Source organism: Manacus candei, unplaced genomic scaffold, assembly GCF_025592945.1.
Source record: "Manacus candei isolate 608988 ecotype Guabito, Panama unplaced genomic scaffold, ASM2559294v1 h1tg000011l, whole genome shotgun sequence".
NCBI classification, from domain to species: Eukaryota; Metazoa; Chordata; class Aves; order Passeriformes; family Pipridae; genus Manacus; species Manacus candei.
Genome location: NW_026138059.1, coordinates 19940421 through 19949350, shown reverse-complemented (window position 1 = coordinate 19949350; position 8930 = coordinate 19940421). Strand labels below are relative to the sequence as shown.

The 8930-nt window shown below is 45.2% G+C and overlaps 1 protein-coding gene across 1 annotated transcript in view; it reads left to right on the top strand.

Moving 5' to 3' along the window:
• The first annotated feature begins 954 nt into the window (after window positions 1-954).
• Window positions 955-8930, top strand: part of OGFRL1 (opioid growth factor receptor like 1) — a 91551-nt gene continuing 83575 nt past the window's right edge. The window contains exon 1 of the mRNA XM_051777731.1: window positions 955-1229. The gene's annotated coding sequence lies outside the window, so the exon portion shown is untranslated. The remainder of the gene's footprint in view (window positions 1230-8930) is intronic.

The window sequence follows — 8930 nt, the reverse complement described above, 5'->3', positions numbered from 1 at the left end:
TCAGATTAGATATTAGAAAAAAAATTTTCAGTGTTATAGTGGTCAGGCTGGAATAGGTTGCCCAGGGAAGTGTTAGAGTCACCATCCCTGGAAGTGTTCAAGGGGCATTTGGATCTGGCACTGGGTGATGTGGTTTAGTGATTTAGGGGTTGCAAGCGGTAGTGCTGGGTGGATGGTTGGACTTGATGATCTTGAAGACTCTTCCAACCTTGATGACTCTATGGTAGCCATGGGAAGGGCAGTGAGACCTCACGGTAGTGGCTTTCGCCCCTGAGCTATTATTATTTCTAGTGCTCACTGCATGGGTATATAAGGGACTTCGTGTTCCTTACAACACAAAACTGACATAAGGGCAAATCAGACGAGGCTTTTGGCCGCGTAAGAAACAACCACTAGAGACAGACAGCGCTTCTCAGACTGTGCGGCTGCTCCGGTCTCTACCAACTCCTCTCCGGATCCCCAGAAGGGACGTCACACTGCTTTTTCGCAAGCCCTTTCTGCCCTCGACTCCTCCCGCCTCCCCAGTCAAGTCTCGTCGGAGGCAGGCGAGGCCTGCCCGGGCCGGCCGTGCCGCTGTGAGACCCCACGGGGCCGGGACGCGCTGCCCTCATGGAGCTCCAGGAGCCCCGCGAGGCCCCGCGCCGCGGGCCCCGCCGCTTCCCCGCTCCACGCGCCGCGCGGGGGAGGCGGGCCCGCCCGCCGCTCCGCGTCCCATTGGCTCACCCGGGGCACCCTCCGCGCTCCGCGGCGCCTGATTGGCCGAGGCTGCCTCTCTGCCCCGAGCCGATTGGCAGAGCGCGCCGAGATCCCGCCGGCGGGGGGCGGTGCTGGGCGGGGGTGGCCGCTCTGTCACCTGCGGCCGGGGCGGCCCCGCCGCGCTCCGCCGGCCCCGCCGGGGCGGCCGCGGCGCCGGAGGAACGGCCGGGGAGAGCCAGACAGACAAAGAACATGGCGAGGGGAGGAGGAGCCTGCCTTGCCTCCTCTGCCGCGAAAGGCGCTCCGGGGGCGTACAATGCCCGGCGCGGGGCGGGTTCGCTTACCCCCGCCCCCTTTCCCCGCCCCTGTGGCTGGGCCGGCGGGGGGCTGGGCTGGGACGGGACGGGACAGTCTGTGCTGGGTTAGGCTAGGCTGGGCTGGGCTGGAGGCGGACGTCGGGAGCGGGCCCACTGCCTGCCGCAAGTTTCGCCCGGAGTGGGAAAGTTGGGCGCGGCCCGGCGGGACCCGGCCAGGTAAGGAGCGGGCGGGGGTCCGGGTGCCCGCTCCGCCCGCAGCTCCCGGATTGTGCCCAAGGGCGCCGGCCGGGGCCGCAGGTGCGGCGGGACGGGGCGGCCGTGCCCGGCGGGGGTCAGGCAGCCCCTGGGGCTGGGAACTTTTTAGGAACTTTGGAGGTTGTCCGCCCTAGTCCCTGTCTGGGCAGAGCCGCCGCTGCCCGCGGCACCTGGCCCGAAACGCAGCGGGGCTGCCAGGGCTGGAGCGGGAACCTCCTGAAAAACTCATCCTAAAATCGCGTGGAGTTACAAGCCTACCTGTGGAGAGGTGCCGGGACCGCTGCCCTTATAGAAGGAAAACTCTGCAGCCCGTTTTCCTCTGGCGTCTGCACAGAGTGCGGCTCTCTATTGGTTTTTCTCAGCTCTCAAATGATTCTTTAGCTCTGGTCTTGAATAAATATTGTTCGTGTCAGAATGATTATAGTACTGTTGTGAGGCCTTGGTCAGGATTTTAATCCTTTTAGTTTGTACTGAGATGGAGACCTTTTTTTTTAAACTAATGATCTCATCATCCAGTTGGAGAGGTGATTTAAATGAATCTGTACTGAGTGTTCAGTTTTTTCAGCATTAATTTTAAGATGTCTTGAGCTAGTTAGCTGAAGTTTGAATTCCCAGAAATGTTTAGAAGCGAAGAGATAAATTGCTGGGCTGCCTAAAGTCATGATTAACATGTTCATAATGAATTCAGTTACAGTGCTGTCCCCCTCTTCCTCCTCCAGATTTATATCCAAGCAGCTCAATTGCATATCAAAAACCTCTTCTCATTTTCATATAGTAAATTATTAGACTTTCAAACTGTTCTTGCTCCTTTTCTTCTCTCTTTGCTCTCACCCTCAACAGCTGAAATGAAATTTTAGGGTAAGCGTCCCTGTGTACTTGGTTAGACACAAGTAATAAAGATAGCTTAGCAATAGAAAAGCCAGGAGTTAAATAGCCATTATTTTCTATCAGTAGTTAATTAGTTATCATCTTTATATCCGCACGTGTAAGTACTGGATGGGTAAAATTTTAAGATGAAAGTGGCACAGCAGCTCTGGAAGGTACTGTTACACATCACCCAACTTAAGAAGAATATCTCTTTAAAATGTGTTGACATTTAATTGACCTTTGAAAGTTCATTCTGTTAATCATACTCAAAGCACTAAAGCTATGGTTGACTGATCTGGTGTTCGTACATTCAGCCGTGCTCAGCATATAAATTCTGCAGCATAATTGCTACTTATTGAGCAAGAGTTTCTTTTCTTCTCCGAAAATGAGAAAGTTTTACTTTGCCTCCGGCTGGGTGCTACGGGTAGACTTGTGAATCCAAATGCTTTTCTGCCATCAGTTGATGTGGCGGGTGCGGCCTCCAGCCAGGCAAGAAATTCCTTTGCTGAAACTGTGTTTTTTTCCTTCCTGAGGCCGCGCATAGGGCAAGGTAACCTTGAGGGTTACTGCTGTATCTACTTTGAGTCAAAACACAATGGGGCACTTCACTTTTTTTTTGTTTTAAGCTCTTCTATACTCCAGCTGTTTGGATGGAGAAGGCAGTTTAAAAAGCTTGATTGCAGAAGATACAACCCCCCCTCAAAAAAAAATTTGGCTCTTGAAGTCAAACCTGATGCACCCATGTTAAAACACGTACTACCTGCTTTATGGTTGTTGTCCATGGCTTTGTTGTAACTAAAACTCATACCAAGAATGGAAGCATTACGTGTGAACTCCCCGTCAAAATATCTGGGTAAAGATTAATTTCTGCTATGTTCACTTTCTATAGGATAGGTTTCCTGCTGAAGTTAATGTTGTTGGCAATAGCTTTTGTGTGTTGAGATCTCTTGTGTCATATCTTGAATTTATAAGTATGGCTTTTGCCTCATGAGAAATGAGGGAAATACTAAATGTTAAATGCAGTGTTGGTGATTCCTAATAGATCATTAGCTCTTTGCTGTTACCATTGAAAACTAATTAATAGCTCTTACTCTTAATTATAAATCTACTTATAAAGTTAGAGCCCTGGCAGTGCTGCTGTACTTTTCTAAGCTGTTTTCTCAATGCTGCTTTTGTACTGGAATCCCCTTCCCTAACCCTGAAGTCAGATGTGATGTTCAAGCTGCGTGTGCAGCCAAGTAACTGCCCTGACGCTGCATAGGGTTGGGAGCTGTTAGAGCCCAGGGAGGGAGAGGGTGTCCTCCGAGCGAGTATTTTCAGCAGGACTGAAAGCATGCAAGTGCTTTGAATACTAAAAAGTGATCCTGTGGTTGAATTTTGTTTATTTTAGTACAATAGTTACAAGTGCCACATGTGATTCATTTCACTGATTCTTTAGAAAGCTGAGTGAAGATAAACAGACCAACAGCATGTCTGTACTTTCAGTACAGTTGACAGAAGGAGGAGGCAAAACATCCAAGGTAGCTTAAGGGCTAGAGTGTGCAGATGCTTGACCTGCAGCTGCCCTGATGCCCGTAGCCTAGAGTTGGCCCCTGCTTTGCCTGTATGACCTGCAGGGAAAGGCCATGCAAGGTGTCCTCTGGCTACCCCTCAGAGGAAAACAATCAGAGTGTCTCAGGGACCGGTAGGACATGTAGAGAGAGATCTGCTCTGCAGCTTAACTTTTACAGAGGCTTATGTCTTGGGTCTAGCTAGGTAAAGGTGTCAATCCATCTGTATTATTTGCAGTTACAAACATTGTCCTGGAATGAAATGCCTGAGCAGGGTCCCCTTTTCCAAAGGTTCTTCTTTAGGTCATATTGCTGATTTGGGAGAGTGATTTGAATATGGTGCCCTCCTGGGTGGCAGAAGCTCCGGGGCTGAGCTTCTTCTGTTGGAAGCACTGGATGAAACATGGATGGCATTACCACGCAGTCACAAGAATTTAACTGGAGTAATGAAAGCTGGGTTCTGGGTTGTGGCTGAGACAGGTCTAGAGAGGGATTTAAACCTGAATGCTTCTTGACCTAGTGTTTGTGTTGTACAAAAAGGTTTCTGGTGCAGCTGGTTGATTCACAAACTCCTTATTTCATTGGGATAAAGGGCAGATCTGGAAGTTGCACTTCCAGAGACGTGTTCTTGTGTTTCAGCAGTTGAGGAGCGAGAGGGCAAGCAGGGAATTTGAGAACCGTGTGGTGGTTTGGACGTGCGGTGCTGGTTCAAGCAGTGTTATGAAGGCTTCAGTGTTGGCACAAGTACCTGCTGGCAGAAAGTTGTGTGCTCAGAGAGTAGTAGCAGCCAAGCACGGATGTTTAAAGTTTTAGTAGTATCTAAAACTTTATCGGGCACCTAAATCCTTGAGGGTTAAGAGGGAGAGTCTTATGAAACTGATGGTTGATGTTCTTTGTAAATGCACTCTGAGGAGGATAATGTGAAGTTATTCACTGAAAACTGTGGCATTACATGAAAGGAATGTAACACCGGACCATAAATTAACAGGAACAGGAAAAGCTCATTCTGAACTCTGGTTTATTAATTCAACCATTTACATATATAACCCTTCACACCAAAAACAGGTACTGTATAATTGTACCTTTTATAACAACAGAACCAACCACAGCAAATAGATTTTTGCACAGGAAAGTTCTCCCTTCTCTTTTAAATTCAGGTGTGTAGAAAATAAGTTTTACATTATTCTCTAAGACTGCTTTTGCCTGTAACACTTCATGTTGAAGTAAAACACATTGGTAATGTGGTCTTGATCAGTGTTAGATCCACAGATGCCTTTCCTCTGTAACCATTTGAAATTTTAGAAGCATGTGCTGGGAGTGCAAATGTAGACAGGTTTAGTTGCATTTTAACATACTTGCTGGTCAAGGTGAGCCCAAGCCATCCTAATGTGACATGCCTGACATAATTCCAAGGGGATCAGTTGTTAAGACATTTGAAAAATAAAATCAGGTTTTGCTTCAGTGTTTTTCTTCAGTGACACATGTTCTAAATAAAAGCTTTTGCAGCAAGTTGATTATAAACTTTCAATGAGTCTAAGCAACTGAGAGCTGTTATTGGAGCTGTCAAGAGATATTCTAATAGCTCTAATTTTTAGCTGACTACAAAAGCTATATTTATCCACCAGGGATTTTCCTTGCTAATAACCATCAAAAAAAGGTTTTTTTGGTAGGAAGCCGTTTTATAGGTGTCCTCCTGCTTCCTTATCTGTTTCTTTTCTTTAACCTCTGGGCAGTTATTTTTGCTGTCAGAAGCAAAATGCGGTTACACGACCTGTTCGCATCTGTGGAAGGCTGTGTGGGTGCAGCACTTTTGTGACTTAAACTGGAAATTTTGGGATAAATTCCTGATGCCTGAAGTTAACAGTAGGGTTTCTTCTCAGTTTGTGCCTTCTTCCTACCTGTCATTTCTCACATGTGGCTCTATTTTAGCTGTTCCAGTGGGGCTCACTCTGCCTTTTCCTCTTACAGAACTTTCTAGTGTATGCTTTCTTTGGCATGTCAGTGTTGATTACTGTGTTTTTTGAGCACTTTGGAGCTTCCACAGTGTCTTAACATTTATGCATTTATGCTGGTAAGCCCTCTCTCCCCTTGCTTCACTGCTCAGTCTAATGCTTTCTCCTCACTTTGTAGGACTGAATTGTTCCTCTCTTTTAACTTGATGGATGTTTTTTTCCGTGTGCATGTTAGTCTCTTGCAGCTTCTACTGCTGGAAAGTTGGGAGGAAAGACCTTTTCAAGGTGATGAAGATACAGGTTAACATTAACAAGATTCAGGTTCGTGGCCCTATTGGTATGATGTTAGCATTTTATCCAATAGGTCAGAGTGTTTAATTACAAACTGTGGGAACAAGCAAGTGTTTAGCTACCTTGAGGCTGATGTTCAGCCTCATTCTGTTCCTGCATGCCATAAGCCCGGTCACACCCAGGGAAAGGGGAGGCTGTTGGAAATAAATGAAGAATGGGACTTGAGTAGATATATTGCCCTAGTCTGTATGTGTGCAAAGGTTAATGCATTTGCTGTGTATGAACTCTAGTTTCATTCTTTAAATGTTGCTGTTATGTTTTACTTTCATAGTGCTGTGAATAAATAAGCATTTTGTAAATTAATTTAGCACACGGTGTTGTTAATGAAGTTGCTTTCTACACACTTTTAGTGGATGTTTTGCTTAACGTAGTACCCAGAAGTTCTCTTGTATCTAGCACTAATTTATGGTAATGTTCAAGTACTTTTGGGACTAGAGTAATCGATGCATAGCACAACCTCATAGGTAAGGATGTATGAGCTGAAGCCATGCAGACTCTTCTGCAACATCTGGGGTTTGTTCACTTTGGAGCACATTAAGTGAAAACATTGTTGTGGCCAGAAGTTGTATTTGTTTTGATCTACTGGAAATGAAGGACAAACATTATGATTGGATTAATTATTTTGAGAGTCTTTATGTCCCAGTTGCATGTTTGAGCTCTGTACAAGGGAAGGAGTGATGGGAGAGAAAAATGGCCTTCCCTGTATTTGCAGGGGAGTTGGGATGGGTGCCGTGTCCTGGCTATGGGCAAGCAGAACTGACTCCTCCATTGATTACCGGACCCTGAAATCAGAAATATGAGGGTAAATGTGTAGCATGTGAGGTGTGAGTCACTGGACCAACAAAAGGATCAGAGTTCGAGTCTGTGCTTTTCCCAAGAGTACAGCAAGGTATAAAATATGTTCTCCAGAGAACGTATTTTCAGCACAAATTACATGTCCTGAATAAAGGACATAAGAAATGTGAGTTAGGAGACAGTTTGCAAAATACAAGATGAAAGCATTCTAGAAATTCTAGGAGGATGTTGGGGCAGAGTTTTGTGTTTGAAGATGGTTCTGGTCAGCCCAAACGTGTTTGCTCCTGTCTGCAGGGATCTCTGATATGTGCCATGCCTGTAGTGTGTCCCCTGTGCCATAGGCTTGTTACCACTGCAGCTGTGTTTTGCCTTCCTTTTGAATACGGACAATACAGCTGAATGAGTTGTGTGCTATAGGTAGTTTGATCATGCTGTCAAATCTAAATAAATGTACTTTGCTAAGCTTGGGATCTGTAATGTTGTGCTCTCGAGTAATGCTTCTCCCAAATAGCCATGAGAAGAAATTATTGCCACTGGGGACTGTTTGCTGATTCAATATATGCTCTTTATTCTTGTTTTGACCCACTACATGGTCTTTGTACTTGCCTGAAATAGGAAGCCATGAAGTCAACCGTTCTGTGGTGGCAGCTGGCACAGTGATGCGTACTTAAACGCAGCTTTGGGCTGGTCGCTGCTCCACTCATGGTGCTAGTTCTGCCAGCAAGGAGAGCAATGCTCTGCACCCCCTGGGCATCACCTACTTCTGCCACCTGATAGGAGAGGACAGTTGAACCTGTTGCATCTTTCTTTCTGGCCACTAAAGGTTTGTGGCATTCATAGCGATGCCCTCGTGGCACTGAAGTGGAGAGCAGAAAACAACTCTGTACTACTGTTCGCTGATTCTATAGCGAGCGTAAGGAGTGCTGATATCCCTCCTTAGCCTTCACTTGTTGCTGCAGGTCGTTGATTGATGGAGAAGATGTGTTTATCAAAAGCATCCTTGTTTCATGTGGTCACATACAGAGCGGGTTCAAGTACCTTCCAAAGGTATCAGGAGTGCAAATTGATAAATAATAAAATTTGAGTATATACATTTGAGTTAATAACTCCTACGTCCTGCACTTCTCTTGGTTTTGTTTTGTGCTCATAACTTGGATTTCAGAACTGTCATGTGAGTGTTCTCCTGCTACTTTTGACTGGTATACTTTAGTTCCCCTTGTGTTCTTTCTATACTCTTCTCAATCTCTATTTCTGTATTTCTTTGGTTTCCTCCTAATAATCTAGTTCTGTCTTGTGTGTCTGTCCATCCCTCTGCAAAGGGCTTCTGTATGTCCCTTTTTGTCTAGAATGGTTGCATGAATAAATTCCTTCTCCATCTTAAAGGCATAACTAAGAGGGCTCTGTGGGGATTTTGGTTTTTTGAAGTGATGCTCAATCTCAAATTTATTGTATGGTTGGTTTTGGTTGTGTAATCTATATGTTTCTTAACATAATAAATAAGAGAAGTTGTTATACCTACCTCTGGGAAATTTAACTACTTCAGTATAGGTTCTGAATACTTAATGCTGCCTTAGCAGTTAACCTTTATCTCTTCTAATTGAGAGACAGCTGCATTCAGGAGTAATGTGTCACTTTAAACACATTCTGAGTTTTAAATGGCTGTACCAGAAAAAGGCATAGTTTTAATAATGGTTGTTAAAAGCTATCTCACTTCTTGCAGTGAGAACTATGTGATCTGAGCTACTGAACTTCTGGAATTACAATAACTTCTGTTCATATATGTGATTTGAATTCCTGGAAATCTAAGGAGCAGTCTTTGGCAGACGAAGAATGTAATTCTCCCCAAAGGTGCGGGTATCTCTCATGAAGGAGACTGAAGTAGGATCAGCTGGTATCCAAGAAGTAAGTTCTTGGGGTTTTTTCTACAGATGTATTGCTAGTGAGGTACACTAGCAGTCATTCACTTGGATAGATTAAAAGCTGATTAAAATTCTTAATGATTAGACTGAGTTTTGGGAAGAGGCTCAAGAAAATGCACTGCATGTTGTTCCTGATTTTACCAATAGTTCTGACATCTTGTTCCCAAACATTTGGATATTTTGTATCTCATTTTGGTGCATAATTTCAACTGCTTGTCCGTAAGTGTC